At 34.1% G+C, this 16,223-nt stretch overlaps 1 protein-coding gene and 1 pseudogene across 1 annotated transcript in view; one reads left to right on the forward strand and one right to left on the reverse strand.

The window, feature by feature from the left end:
* Positions 1 to 16,223, reverse strand: part of LOC145291450 (protein Wnt-11b-2-like) — a 490,311-nt gene that overhangs the window by 116,471 nt on the left and 357,617 nt on the right. The gene's annotated exons all lie outside the window — the stretch shown is intronic.
* On the forward strand, positions 12,948 to 13,080 carry LOC145291694 (U2 spliceosomal RNA; annotated as a pseudogene).

Raw genomic sequence — 16,223 nt, forward strand, 5'->3', positions numbered from 1 at the left:
TTCTAATTCCCGATTTCGATTAAGCGTCACAACGCTAACACACACGCATATATATATATATATATATATATATATATATATATATATATATATATATATATATATATGGATGCTCCGACAAACTACTAGTTCTTGTACCCCCTCGACGCAAATACCCCTTACAAAACCGACAAGCAGCAAAGTCGCACCCCTACACCGTAGATATCCCTAAATGTAAGAAAGCATTCAACTCCAACAGTTTCTTCCCTAGAACTGCTAGACTTTGGAATTCCCTTCCGTTTCCTACTACTCCAACTGTACTGACATGCAGAAGTTCAAGTGCAATGTGAATAGACATCTTGCTGCTCGACCCCTACTGCAATTAATGTCCTTGATAGTAGTCCTCTACATCAAAGTGGCACTGTGCCTTGTTTAAGGTGAAAATATATGTTATTCTATATTGCACTCTAGAGAATTTACTATTTCTTTTATAAAATTATTTCATATAAACTTCTTTTCAGTTCACAAAAAAAAAATCATTAAGAAATTTCCGAGCGAATTTGAACCTTCAGATCATGTCATGCACACACAAAAAAAACAAAAAACAAAAAAAAAACGTAAATTTCCAACTCTTATAAAATTCATTGCTATTAATGAAAAAGAAAGAAGAAATTTACGTGCGGAGTTTGAACCTACAGAACACGTCACGCGAAAAAATAAAAAAAATTAAAAAAAAACAGAAAAAACACGCTTTCAACTTACCAACAGTAGAATTTTCACGGCGTGTTGTTCTATCATAGTTGCTAAGCGGTGACATGGAAAAATGGTTTTACTGATGATAGATCAATTAAAACAACGGTTTCGATTATCGATTGTCGCTAATTATCGAGGGTATTCTGAGAGAATACTTAACTAAGATCACTCCCAGGCTTATAAAATAAAGTTCGGTAAGCTTTAAAGAAAATCTGTTCAGCCGTTTCAGAGTATATGAAGAAAAAACTCACACACAGAGAAAAAGCTGCATATATATATATATATATATATATATATATATATATATATATATATATATATATATATATATATGTACGTCTACAACAGAAAATAATTTTAAATCTTTCATATACAAATCATAGTTTTCCAAGATAAATATTTCAGGAAATTAAGATCTGTTACCAAAAACCTTTTACCAACATAAGCACCATCTTAAGAGCGTCGATATACCGTGAAACAAACCAACCAAACCAATCTAGATCACGCAATTTTAATGAAAAGGAAGAAAAAATATCCTGGGTTCATATCTTTTTTTATTATAATTATAGTGTGTTTTTATGGCAACAATTTGGCATATTCTTTAATTGTAAGTACTATGTGTGTGGTCTTTTCGCGTTAGCGCACTATGTTTCTGCAATGGTGAATAAGTACTATCGTACCCTCTCCTCCGTCTGCCTCATCTCCGGCACTTCACTACCAAATAAATTAATTACGCACGATAGGATTCTGACAGATAGGTGGCCGGGCCATCGTTAAAACTTTTCTGCATATAAATGAGTGGTACGCGAGATTATAAGTTTATGTTGTCGAGAAATCTACGAAAAACGAACGAAAAAACAAAACAAAATAAATAAAAACACGGTAGATAAAAATAATCTAGGTGATCTGTTTACTAAAATATAAGTTCTCTCTATATAAAGTAAAATGTGACTATGCATTCCTATGTAAATAAGTCATTTCTAAGCCAATAAACCGATCGTTATGAATGTTGTAATATAGCTATAAGCTATAAGAATGATAACTATATTTAGTTTATACTGTATACTATGAGAGGGACAAAGGTTAAGTGGATGCTACTTTAAAGATCCATGTACGAGGTGGAAGATAATGTTGTCGCCCTAACAAAAACAACACAATTTACTTTTTAAAACTTTTATTGAAAAAAATCAATTCAAGTAACGTGATTATGCAGTAAAGATGACATATATTCAATGCAGCCGTCTTCAGCCTCAATCCCCGCCTCGATACGGGGTCGGAACGATGAGTATACCTTTTCCACAAGGGTCGGCGGGAGCTCAGCGGATGGTGGTCATCAGGGTGGCTTTGGTGTTGTGGGAGGTCATGTTGGTGATGTTCTCGATGTATGATGAAAAGAAGTAGTCTAGCGAGCTCAAGTAGAGGGAGAATGGAGCCAGTGAGAGAAAGGTACAAAGTAGTACCGTTCCTTCTGAAGTAAAGCCTGGGTCTCTTTGGACTTGTTGGTCGGCGAGGAGTCCTGCTGGTACACCTAGAGTCTGCCTGTTTGCACCAGGTGATCACCACACTCTTCATCACACTGAGGTATACTTTGATGGTGCCTTTCAAGCCAACTTGGAAGATGTGAGGTGGCATGATCGGGCTCTCACTTGAAATGAAAACGTAGACCATAACTGTGGCTGGAAACTTCGTTGGGCTGTGCCCTCAAGCGTTACACCGTCCGAATTTGCATTTTGAATGTGTTGACAATGGTCCTGTTGTCATAACTTAGATTGGCAGAGAGTATGTGTTGTACAGCGGCGCATCTCTGATCTCACTCTTTGAACATTGTGTCACTTTCAGACATGATAGAAGGCTCGAACCGCTCTTGAAATTTGTACACAACTGGACAACTAGTAAATGATCTACAAGAAAAATAACTTTTCATCAAGCTGAAATGAAATCATGTCTTCTTTTCTAGGCTGACAATTTTAGTGTTCCACAATGTATTTCGATTTTGTGATATTTTCCCAATAGGTATTAGACAGAACTAAAATATTACACAATTTTTTAAATTATAGAATTGAAAATGAATTCAACAGGATTTAATGTGGGTTCAGCTTTCAATCTGAAAATAGTGCAGATTTTTATTGTATGTGATTCAATACACGCCATTTAAGATGAATTCCGTTAATTCTAATTGGAATAAGGATTCTAGACATATTGCTTACTATTATTGTATCTTGAACTTGATCTTTGTAAGTAAAAAGACATAGAGGTGAATAAAAGCTCTCCGGGATATTAAATACAAACGACATGGGACACGTATTCTTCTAATTATGCATATTAAAACAAGAGCACCGAGAATGATAATGGAATATATTCAAATGTTCATGTTTGGAGACAACGGGCATGCCCGATTGGTTTGCATATAACTTACCCAACCCCCAAAAATATCTGAGCGGAAAAACAGTTCGCGGGCCCGCTTTTGAAAGATAAATGCAGAAGAGAAAATATACTCAGGGTATGATTAGACGTATAATTAATTTTTCCACAATGCCTTGCTTAGGAGGATGGAAAAACCAAGGAGAGGAAGCACTAGCAACACCTCCACTGGTTGAGTGTAAAGCGGATTTGGACTGCGGAGGCTTTTTTGCAACCTACCCTATGCGACTAAGGCCATCAACTCCCCATATTTCCTCCTATAACACAGAACACGCTAGGTAACATACAAATATCCGTGCATGAGGTCGCCAAGCTAATCAAGAACCTTGATTCCAGTAAAACAACTGGCCCTGATGGCATCCCAATTATAGTGTTAAAAATACTTCAACCAGAACTTGCTCCCATACTTACTATTTAAACTATTTAAGCGCTGCCTTAAGGAGAAGTGCTTTCCGACTCCCTGGAAGACCTCATCAGTTTGCCCTGTATTTAAGAATTCAGGTGATAAGTCATCTCCCTCTCAGTACAGACCAATAAGTCTCCTGTGTGTTATGAGTAAGTTGCTGGAATCCATATTAAATAGAGAAATAGTACACCACCTCAGCAGGAACAACAATATGGTTTCACTCTGCAAGATCTACCGCAGATGTGCTGACGGTTATATCCCACAGGATTACTGAATCTCTTGAAAGATTTCTAGGGCAATTGCTCTTGACATATCAAAACGCTATATCTGGAAATGTTTTCTCAATCATAAAGTCATTTCTCTCCGATAGGCTCATAAGAGTAGTGGTAGATGGACAAAAATCGGAGGCCTGCAATATAAATGCTGGAGTCCCTCAGGGGTCAATCCTGAGCCCAACTCTCTTTCTGATCTACATCAATGACCTCCCTAAACACATACTTAAATCATTCGTTGACATCTATGCTGATGACACGACCATCTACGGCAACACATCAAAGGCTGTAAATTACAAAGTTCTCTCTGATTCTCTCTCCTCTGATCTCGAGCGCGTGGTTCAGTGGGGGGAGATGTGGCTGGTTACCTTTAATGCATCCAAAACCAAACTCCTATCCTTACATCATCAACGCTCTGATCCCCAGCTGGACTCAATTGTGATGGATGGCTCTCGTCTTGGTGAGGCCCCGTGTTTTGACAAGCTTCTGGGTTTGACCTTTACTCCTGATCTGAAATGGAACACGTACATCAAGTCTGTTGCCAAGGTCGCTGGAAAGATTGTGGGATCCTTCTACCGCTCAAGAAGATATCTTACTACTGATGCAATTCTCTATCTATATAAAAGCCAAGTACGTCCAAGGATGGAATACTGTTGCCATATCTGGGCAGGAACTGCTAAAAACAGCCTATCCTGCCTTGACAGAGTACAAAATAGACTTCGTGGCTTAGTGGGGGATGGCCTGCAACCTCTCTCCCACAGAAGAGACGTTGCAAGCCTATCCTTGTTTTATCGTTATTTCCGTGGCAGGTGCTCGCTTGAACTCCAATCTCTGGTCCCCCCTCGCCAATCTTTCACGAAAAACACCCGTCTAGCCTAATCCACTGTGAAAAATTTCCCCCACTCTATATCTGTGCCTAAATCAAAACGTGGATTCCATTAACAAAGCTTCTTTCTTAGAACTGCACGCCTGTGGAACTCTGTTCCGTCTGCCTGCTTCCCACCGGACTACAACTTCGATGTCTTCAAGTCCAATGTTAACAAATTCCTAATGAACCACCCCCTTAAGTAAACACTTCATCAAGTCTCCACACTAACGTAATGTACTTGCAATAACCCTTATCCCTGAGTGGCTTCCGGGCCTTGATAAGTGGTGATCACTGTGTAAAAAAACAAACAAAAAAAACCTAAATTCCAGTGAAGACCAATAAGTGAGTTTCATTGGATTTATATCTAGGATTCCAATTGATACAACAATTATATATATATATATATATATATATATATATATATATATATATATATATATATATATGCATATATATATATATATGTAGTCCGCCACATACAGTACTGTTTCGCTGTTTCACAGCTCATCAGTGCGACTATGTATATATATGTATGTGTATATATATATAAATGTATGTATATATGTATGTATATATATATATGTGTGTATATATATGCATATATGCATGTATATATATACGTATATATGTATGTATATATATGTGTATACGTATGTATATATATATGTATGCATATAAATGTATGCATATATGTATCTATATATATATATATGTATGTATATAATAAGTATATATATATATATATATATGTATGTATATCTATATGTATATACATATATATATATATATATATATATATATATATATATATATATATATATATATATGCGAATGATATATACATGCGAATGAACCCTTTTTCTGGGTCAACGGCCAACTAGCACCGTGTATATTTGTGTTTGTGTATATGTGTATTGGGGTGGAGAGGGCTCCCGTAAGCCGTGGTGAAGGCAACCTTTCTAGGAGAAGCAAATCTCTGATTTAAAAAACCATAAAGCGGAAGACCAGTACCCGCATTAAGCTGATCTGCAGTTTAATTTGTTGCTGGATATCTTGCTCTTGCTTGTTGCTGGATCTCAACATTTTGAACCGAGAGAGAGACTTAGCTGTCGTACAAAGCTAAGACTCTGTAACATCATATTTGTATAGATACTCCCTCAGGCATTTGGGCTCATGGATTTTAAATGTCTGAGGGAGTGGCACTCGTCTGACAAGACGTTGCAATCATCATATCATATATATATATATGTATGTATATATATGTATGTATAAATATATATGTATATATATGTCAGTATGTATATGTATGCATATCTATGTATATATGTATGTATACATATATGTATGTATATGTGTGTGTATATATATATATATATATATATATATATATATATATATATATATGTACATATATGTATATATATGTATATGCACGGCGATGCGAATGTACGGATCCATATATCAGTTTTCAGCTGCTGATCTAGAAAACAATTATTTGCAATCACGGAACATGAAATTAAATTTAGTATTTTGTAGATATTTTTAAGAATAAAGTGTATGAATTCAAAATGAATCTTAAAATAATGGACAAGGCCATATTTGGTCAAACTGATAAAATTTATCAAAGAATCTAAGCTGTTTATTAATGTGATACATTATGAGTGTTTTTTTTAAGTGTAAATGTCCAATGAGATGTCCAATGAGATGGCTAAAGGTGTTTTATAAAGAAGAAGCGAGAAGCTGTCAAAATAGCTTCTCTTTTTTTCCGCGTTTGTCTCTATCTCTTTACCTATGTACTCTATTAAAATATTATATAATGTGGTGTTGTGTTTATATAATTTTTTATAAATAAATATTTTAAGTTGACTTTAAGTGCTAACTTGAACCAAAACGCAAAAAAAGTGGGCATAGAAAATGCACTGAACACATCAATAAGCGTGCATACACACGTCCCCGTACGTGTTTAGCTCCAAATATAAAGCAAATCTTTACATTCATTTAGAGCTGTTTAAGGCAGACTATATTTTAAGTCCTACAAGAACAATCTTTTTTTCAAATCAGAAAAATTGAAAATGGGACCATAAAACAATTCAAAGTAAAAACTTCTTAGCCAACAGCATTAATTCTTAATTCTACAATTAGATCGATAATTAAGACTCAAATACGACATGCATCAGTCATCTTTAAGACAAAAATGGTACAGACATTCCAAGGAGAGAAAAATGTATATTTAAATAAATGTAGTCACGAAAAATTATGATTTTTATAGACTTGTTTTATTATTTGATATTTCATTTTTCCAAGTATTACAATAATTTTAAGGGTTTTTGTTACGTCTTCTATATATATATATATATATATATATATATATATATATATATATATATATATATGGTCTATATACTCAAGATTTGAAGGAACGGGGATATAGATGTGGGAAACTCTTCTCAATCCGTTTTCGGACAGAAATCTGGCTGTCAATGGGTAAAATTTGAACGATTTGTCCTTTGATAACCCTACCATACTCCCACGCCAATTTGTAATTTTAGATATAGGTTTCTTAGACATGGATCAAACTTTTGAATTAGATTTGCGCCCAAAACAATAAATGTTAAGGGGGCAAAATTGGGGCAAAATTAAAAAAAAACTACATCTGCGATCTCTACGAAATTACTCAGCCAATTTTTGTGTCTAAACGTTTGAAATTTTACCTAAAGTGTATTCCGACATAGAGCAAGAGTTTACTTGGCTTTTGGCTGAAAACCTGGCTGCCTCGGTGTCAAATTTAATTTGTGTTTACCTTTGTGGTGTCTATCAAACTATTCAGTCAATTTTAGGTCTAAACATGTGAAAGGTTACATAGCGGCTATTCAGACATGCAGCAAGCTTTTTAATCCATTTTGGGTGAAATTTTTGCTGCTAAGAGATCAAAGTTGAAAGAGTTGACCTTTGTAGACTCCACCAAACTCCTCCGCCAATTTTGGGTCTAAACACTTGAAATTTCAGATGCAGATTATCTGGCCATGAGTATTTTTTTTTTTATATGTATATATACATATGCCCATAAAGTTATTGACAGTACATACGGTCTGAGCAACGCCAGGCTTAAATGTTAGTATATATATATATATATATATATATATATATATATATATATATATATATATATATACATATACATATATATACATATATATATATCTATATATATATATATATATATATATATATATATATATATATATATATATATATATATTGATACGGGTTCTGTCATCAGAGTGTAGAATCTAGCGAGATTCAAAATCGAAACCCCGTGGTAGAAGCCTACACCTCTACCCCTGGGTTATCTCGCGTGACTCTTCGGTGTATCGCGTTTTATGCAGATGTTAGCTATTGCTTTAATTTTTTTTCGGTTTGCGATACCTTTGAATGAATTCAATTATTTATACGAAAGTGCATTTTTATCTAAATGCTACTTGAGAATAAGTTTCCCTTTTACAAGTTTGGTATCCCAATGGAAAGAGGCGTATATATTGTTTTAAAATATAATTATCAACTGACACGTGTTTCGTCGTCTACGACTCATTAGAGTGGCTGAATTTAGCGGGATTCAAAATCGGTATCTCATTAAAAAATATCGCCACGAAAAACAAATAAATAACATCTATTTATCTATCTCTCTCTCTCTCTCTCTCTCTCTCTCTATATATATATATATATATATAGAGAGAGAGAGAGAGAGAAAGAGAAAGAGAGAGAAAGAGAGAGAGATGGAACAATGCAGTTCATTATATTTGCAAAGTCTTTCGCGCACACATCTGCTTATTTCTGCCTCCACACCACACAAATTTTGCCACGTTCTCAGTTTTTGTATCAATGTTGACACCGTAACAACTATCTTGCCGACTAAATCCAAATCCAGTTTGTTCCCTCGGTCAATTCTAAGTATGTCAACCAAATATTTAACAGGGGAGTTTTGAAGAAAATGTTACTTCGAAAGACAGATTAGGTTACTTTTATATATATTTAGATGTACCTATTTTAATGCTGTGATTAATGCGAAATTCATAAGCTTAAATACCAACTTTATTCCAACTTGAGATATAAGAGCTGTCTAGCATAAAGTAACACATATTCATCTTTTAAATATATTTTTGTCCTTCTTATTTTTTACAATACTTTAGCATTTACCTTTTTATTGACGTCTAGGGATTTATCAATGAAATTAGGTTTGAATTACATTCGATCTAGTTAGCTTGATTTTATCTTGCAAACCTAAATACGTTTCTGAGATAAGAATTGGTTATTTGTATTATTATTCATCGAACTACCGTTCTCATCTTGAGTGTGATTTTCTCAACGTTTTGGTCCATATAACCTCCGATCTTCTTCAGGTGTATCTTGTCGAACTCAAGAATTTGGACGGAATTTCGAGCGGAACCTTTATTTACTTCAAGGGGGTAGTGTGCTCTTGTTCCGTCAGCCATGATTGGATAGAGGTCCTAAGTAATTCGCAAATGTATATTTCGGTCGCCCACACTGAGGATTGAACCTTCAACCTTTAGGAGAATATCACTTTCACAATTGATATTTCCCAGTACTCTAACCACTGCGCCAGGGATCGGAAAATATTTATGAAATATATATTTAATAAAAATTATTATGTTGTCGACAATTTAAAAGCTAACATTCCTGACATTAAGGAATACTAGACTACCCGTGACCCGTTGGGTCAGTATGTTATATTAGCTATGGAATTTATGTATGAGCGTGACACTTGTGATGTAAATGAAAATATTTTTTTTTTTTTTTACATGACAGAAACATTTCTATGAAAGTATATTAAAATGAAAAATCACGGACGCATCACTCAAACATGAAAAAAAAATCCTCCCTATTCGTGTAAAGTTACCTATTTTTCCGAATAATCGCTCAATCGATTCCCACGAATCGAGCGCGGACGAAAGTCATTTAGCAGCAAAAACGCATGAGAAATATAAGAATGAAAAACCTATATTGGAATCCTTCAACCAAGTTATAGAAACTTAAAATCTTTAAAAAAAAAATTAATAAAACCTGAAGCAAAAAAATAAAACCTAAATAAATAAAATAAAACTAATATTGAAACATATTAGTAAATGTATCAACATATTCACCGTTATTATACAACTATTTTGTATCTAGAAATGTAAAAAAAAAATAGAAAAAGAAGGAAGGAAGGAAAAGGGACGGATAGAGAGTAGTAGTTGTAGTAGTAGTAGTATTGGCTTGTTCTTATGTTTGTCAACGAGTTACAGTTGTTTAGTAGTAAGAAAATAGCGACAGTATAGTTGTAATAAAGCATAGTTGCAAAACACCCTCACTCTTCCCATGTTAAATAATAATTTCGAAATAATAACGTTAATATTTCAGTGCGCATGTAAAAATCTGCAAAAGAAGCAATTTGTATTTATTTGTTTACGTTGTTATGAGTTAATGTTTAAGCGCGCATGCGCAACCGGATGTCGTAAACCGGAAAGTGGGTTACATCACTCGTAACAAGGTCGTTTGAGTTTTATAATTATATAGATTTGTTTCGATTTTGTGTTTAAATCTGTGCTTAGTCTACGGAGGAAATAATTGAAACTGTGATTCCTTTAATAGTTATAAGTATAAAATGTAATTCTCCGTTTGTACTCCTGAATCAATTCGATAAGCGGTGTACTTCTCCATTCACAGAGGAGCACTATATGTCAGATCATATTGCTTTGTTTCAGATGACTGTTTAAAGTGTTTTTTAAGCCTTATATTTATGTAACTTACTTAGTAATGAGGACATAGTTATCCGTCGAATCAGAACAGAACAAGAAAATGTCCGGAACTCAACTATAAAAAATGTTATAAACTTTATGGAAGGAAATATTTTCTTCAAAGAACTTGATGCGTATATTAATTGTCTAGGGATATGTGACGGGTATTTCGACAACACAGTTTTATTTTTTTGTTTTGTTTTCATTGTTGATTTTGTTACTATTACAAAAATACGATGTCCCCACAAGCTAAAAATGTAACAAGAAATAAAATAATTAAAAATTTAAAAAAGGAAAGAAAAAACAAGAAAAACAGCGCACCAATGAAAGTGTTATGAAAATGTCGTCTTGCTTAACCCTTACCCTAACCCTAACTCTTTATTCGAGTAGTTTTACCGAATCAGTTTACAGATATAAATAATTTTTACGATCTACGACATAGAAGAAATAGGATAGATTTTTTTTTTTGCATCATAAAAATACAAGCACTATTTTATCGCATAGTAATGGCCTGGAGTATTGAGTTTCTTCTTAACAAAAAAAAAAAAAAAAAAAAAAAAAACAATCACATGCCCAAAATAAATAGAAAATACTACAACATTACAAGGAGACAATATGAACATGCCGGTTAGCGCTTTCAGGTGAACCACTTAAGAATATTCACACTGTTTGTTTCTGTTAATGCATTAGATACAGCTATAACAACAATCGCATACCAGTTCCCAATATATCACTGAACCTGATCAACGTTCAACCTGATCAATTCTTAGATGGGTGACCACATTGATTATTTAACTCACAATCAACCCGGCCCATTAATCCATATCCTTGAGTAAATTTTAGCTTTGTTTACTGGTTTTATATAAACAAAGAGGATATAAGTTCGCCGGTAACAATTTATCCCAAAGTCACACCTTTTCTTTAATGTAATAAACATATTTCGTAATGTGTCTCATTTCAAAATATCAGAGATCATTACTACTAATTAAAATAGTAAATTTTGCATTAATCAATCAATAATCCATAAGGGTTTTATCACTCAATGAGGAACCCCTCCCTGAACTTTAGCGATCTATCTCTGTCCCGCACTATCCGCTGCCATGTCGAACCCATGCGTTATATCAGGTGGTCCCTTCATCACATTTTTGGTCTTAACCTTTGGCCTCTTATGTTAAGATGCTAGCTAAGAGAACGTTTTTGTTTAGTTCTGGAGTGACAAGGATGACCATTCTCTTCAAAACTCCTCTGAGGGACCACCCGTTGTCATGTTGTCTGGCTACATGCCCTGGCTATCTGTGTTTTGATGTTTTGATGGCAGTGTTGATGTCAATAAATCAGATGTTTGTCTGTCTGTCTTGGAAAGTGATGCGCAACATCATCCTCTCCATATTTCATTGTGCTACTGCCAAGATTTCACGTTAGCGTGTTGTCAGGTCCCATGTTTCACTACCGTAGATCATCACAGGTAGTGCATGTTCATTGAAGATCTTCCCTTTGATTGACATATTTGCTTTTCGGCTTCTCATGATATTCCCCACTTTCCCAAAAGCTGCCCATCCCAATGCTATCGTTCTCTTTATCTCAGGCAGGAGATATCCATCTTTCGTAATTTTCATTCCAAAGTAGATGCAACTTTCACCTTCCTCAATGGTCTTTCCATCAACAATTATTGGCGACTTGGCAGCGAACTGGTTTAACATTAATATGAGGTAATAAATTTTAAAAGCTTAAAACATTACCTCCACAATCTCACAAACTATATCAGCACACCCTGGAAAGTAAGAAACTGTAGTAAAAATGAAATATTGACCCGAAGTATATAACCGTCCATCCATTAAATGAGCTAAGATTTAATGAAAATAATTTTAAAACGCTGGTGTGTCGTCATTGATTTATGTTTTACGCCATGTTCCAAAACTTGAAACCAAACATAAGCTATAAATAAATAAAAAACTAAACGACTAAACAATATCAATAATTTTAAGAATTATTTTAATGGTCCAAAACATTTTATATTGCTTCAACTACGTATTGACGTTCTGAAGAATTTAATATTTAATATATGTGAGAATTTGAGGACGTAGCGAAAGAAATAAGTATAAAAAATGTTTGAAAGAATTAGAATTGCGCACATAAAAAAAAAACTACAATTGATATATTGTTTTGTGTATTTCATATAAACTGAGATTAACGGTATCGTTTAAAAGTCTTATATTTCAGCGTATTTTGACATTTGAAAAAAAAATCAATGACGAAATAACCTCTACTATAAATAATGAAGATGAAGTACTTGTTGACATCAGGTAACAGATAATAGGTATAAAATTACGGTAAAGTATTTATCTACAACAAGCGCGACGTTTCTGGAAGTTGTGCTGTCATATTCAGTAAGATTTTGAACGGATCCTTAAGGATTAATTACTTAGCAAATTTGAGTTGTAAGTTACGCTCTTCTAAAAGTTTCTTGGCCTTTTGGCCAAGATCAAAGTGTAGTATCTGTTCTTCAGATGCTGCACTTCCATTTCTTGTTCTCTTTCGGTGGAGGATTAGTCCTTCAGGACTGAGACAATTCTTATTTTTGTACCTTTTCTCCACGTTAAAAAACGACCCTGGTGTCTAACTCTGTCCCGTGGGGAGGCATTGTAAATAGGTACGCTCTTCTAAAAGTTGAACGTGCAATCATCACTGCGGAGGAGACTCAAAATACAATTGCGAATTACTCAGAATTTCTACTCAGTCATGTCTTACAGAAACCTCGTAGATTAAATCAAGAGTTATGTTCCAAATTTAGTGCAGCTTTCCGAATTCAAAATATGCACTTAGCATTTACATCGGCGGAAACGTTGTGAAAATAACTGTAGGTACAGATGATATTTGGGTAATTTAGATATATCTTTCTCAGAGGCTAGTACGACAGCGGACCTTAAATCTGTTGTCCTGTTGTCTCTCACACGTGATTCAGGTGTATAACAAGCTGTCCACATAGAATGTTCCCGATACTGATACAATTATCGATTGCAGACTAAATTCCACATACTCATACAATTATCAATTCCGATTTCGATTCTTGATAAATCTCTAAATATTTAACTATATGTTCCCAATTACCGGAGAAGCACATATTAAATGTGTAGATATTTTCTAAAATGTAAAAAAAAATTAAAAATCTTGGGGGCTTTATCTGCAGAGTTTAGCTCTACATGTAGTTTAAAAATCAATATTTTAATATTACTAACAGTACACAAAGCACATGTAGTAATAATCCTTCTTTCTTTCTTTGTTCAGTTACGCTAAAACAAAACGTCTTTCTAAGAACTACTTGGCTATTGAACAGAACAAGGCGGAATCGCTTAGTTGGTTTAGTACAACGTGATTATCCTCAAGTTTAATATATACAAATTCTTGTTGTTTTCTTAAATAATCAACTTCCGCTCACCTTAGTCAAACTCTCATAATCCTCACGGTGTTTTCTCGTCGTTTTTTTTTTTTTTTTTTTTTTGATAAACTCATAAACATTTATCCTCGTGTGTCCTTTGAGCCTTGGTAAGCAGTGAGTACATAAAATATATACACTCTTATTCTTGAATAATAATTCAGAATACAGGTTCATAAACAACCGGGTTTTAAGTAGGACGTCCTGCAGCACAAAAAGGTGAATACGGTATCATAGTAATAGAAGATACTAGCTAAGAGAATTTTTTGTTTAGTTCTGGAGTGACAAGGATAAACAACGACCCCCCTCCCATTTTCCCCCTTTTGAGTTCGCCTTGTGTCTAAGTTTTTGTTCAGCTTGAACTAACATTGTCATTTTAACTTGAATAAAAAATTTAATATCTCAAACATATTTATTTTTGTTCTTTTTCTCCATGTTAAAAAACGACCCTGGTGTCTAACTCTGCCCCATAGGGAGGCATTGTAAATAGGTACTTATTGCTCTAACCCAGGGTTTCTCTATAAAAGTTCCATGAAAGTCTGGGGCTTCTTAACAGTTTTTTACGGGTTCTTTCAAGAGATTCTGCTAAATAAAAAGAGACTATCATGACTGGGTACATACATACAAATGCATTTTTTTTTTAGTTTATATTATACATGCGCGGATTTATGAACAAACTGGAAAAGGGATTCAATTATGTGTTCAAGTAGTTGTCAGAGAAAATATTTTATTTTTAAATTTGCAAAAAATGTAAGAATTCATTATATTTTACCTAAACTGTTTACACAACACAGACATTTCTTGTATTATAAAGAAAATATTTTTATTTTTTACGTATTTATTTAATAAGATTGTAAAATATTTTATGGTGTAGAGGTTCTCCGTGACATCAGTATTATTGGAAGCAAAACAGGTAGCCTATTTCGCTAATTAATCTATCGCTGAAGCTAGTATATATATTAAATGATTATTTTGTAATGAAAAGCGATACAATATATGCCTTTAAAACAACTAATTCTACAAAGTACCTATTTTACAAGCAAGCATCTGTGTGCACGTGCGTTTGTGCGTCTAGCTACAAGTAAAGAATACCAAACAAACACACACAAAGTTTTTTTATTTCCATGATCGATCTGTCCCTGAATGGGCAATATCTAAAATTTAAAATACAATTATGCATTTTTTGCCATAAACCGCTGCGGATTATATCAAAGGGGGTTGTTTTTTTCTAAACAAAATATTTACTAACTTCAGGAAAATGACAAGAGGTTTAGCATCAAGCGGTTATTTCTCTTATACTGATTAATGTCAAAAGAACTGTGTGTATGAGGATGTTCAGAGAGAGAATTAGTTGGGTGGTGAAGAAAGAAAGTGTAGGGAGAATGTTAGAAAATCAAAAACATTAATAGAAACGAGTTATTATTTTGCATCAGGCAAAATCAGTATAAATGTTGTATAGTCGGTTTTTTTCTGTACCGATTTATTTGTTTATCGCTGGAAGGTATATATATATATATATATATATATATATATATATATATATATATATATATATATATATATATAATCATGTTTGGTGCATTTCTACAAAGATGCGTGTTGCTAATAAATATATATATACTTTAGCTTCTTCCAAACGTTTTGACAATTAAACACGAAGATGATTTCATAACAAAACTGTATTTATTTAATTATTAAGGGGATGCCCGGCGTTGCCCGGGTGTTTGGGGGTATAAAATAAAAAAAGTATTCGTAGGCAGGTAGGCTCGAACCAGCGGCCTTGGGACGAAGAAACTGTAACACCTTACCGCGACGCTAAGGACGCAGAGAAGTGAGAACCGTTGAAATTAAAAGCTTAAAAACGAACATCGTGTTTTCTAGGTCAAACATCACGCCATTGAGAAATGAAATCACGCAGAGCCAGTTAAACTTTGCGGTTACTGCGTATTTATTTGTCTCCCTAAGATGTTGGGCAAAACCGGTTCCCTATAAAAAGGGGGAGTGTCCAAATAAATAGCAATTGTCTGATATGAGGGGTTTTCCCGGTATTGATCAAAGCTTATTTCTTTCTGGACGTCCTTGGCATGAAGGGCCGTGTAGCTCCCTTTGCTTTCGATTTAGTTTCACTATTAAAGAAAAAACACAGACCGGGAGGTACCACGGGATAGCGTGAATTTTATAAAATAAAAGCCGCTCAAATAAGAGATGGGGGCGACCTCCTTTTGTACATACGATATATTATAATCTAGGGAGAATATAAAAAGTTGTAAGAATTAGTGACCCCCCCTCAAGCGCTCCG

The sequence above is a fragment of the Euprymna scolopes genome, chromosome 12, assembly GCF_053919585.1.
Source record: "Euprymna scolopes isolate OS-2025 chromosome 12, ASM5391958v1, whole genome shotgun sequence".
Classification (NCBI taxonomy): Eukaryota; Metazoa; Mollusca; class Cephalopoda; order Sepiida; family Sepiolidae; genus Euprymna; species Euprymna scolopes.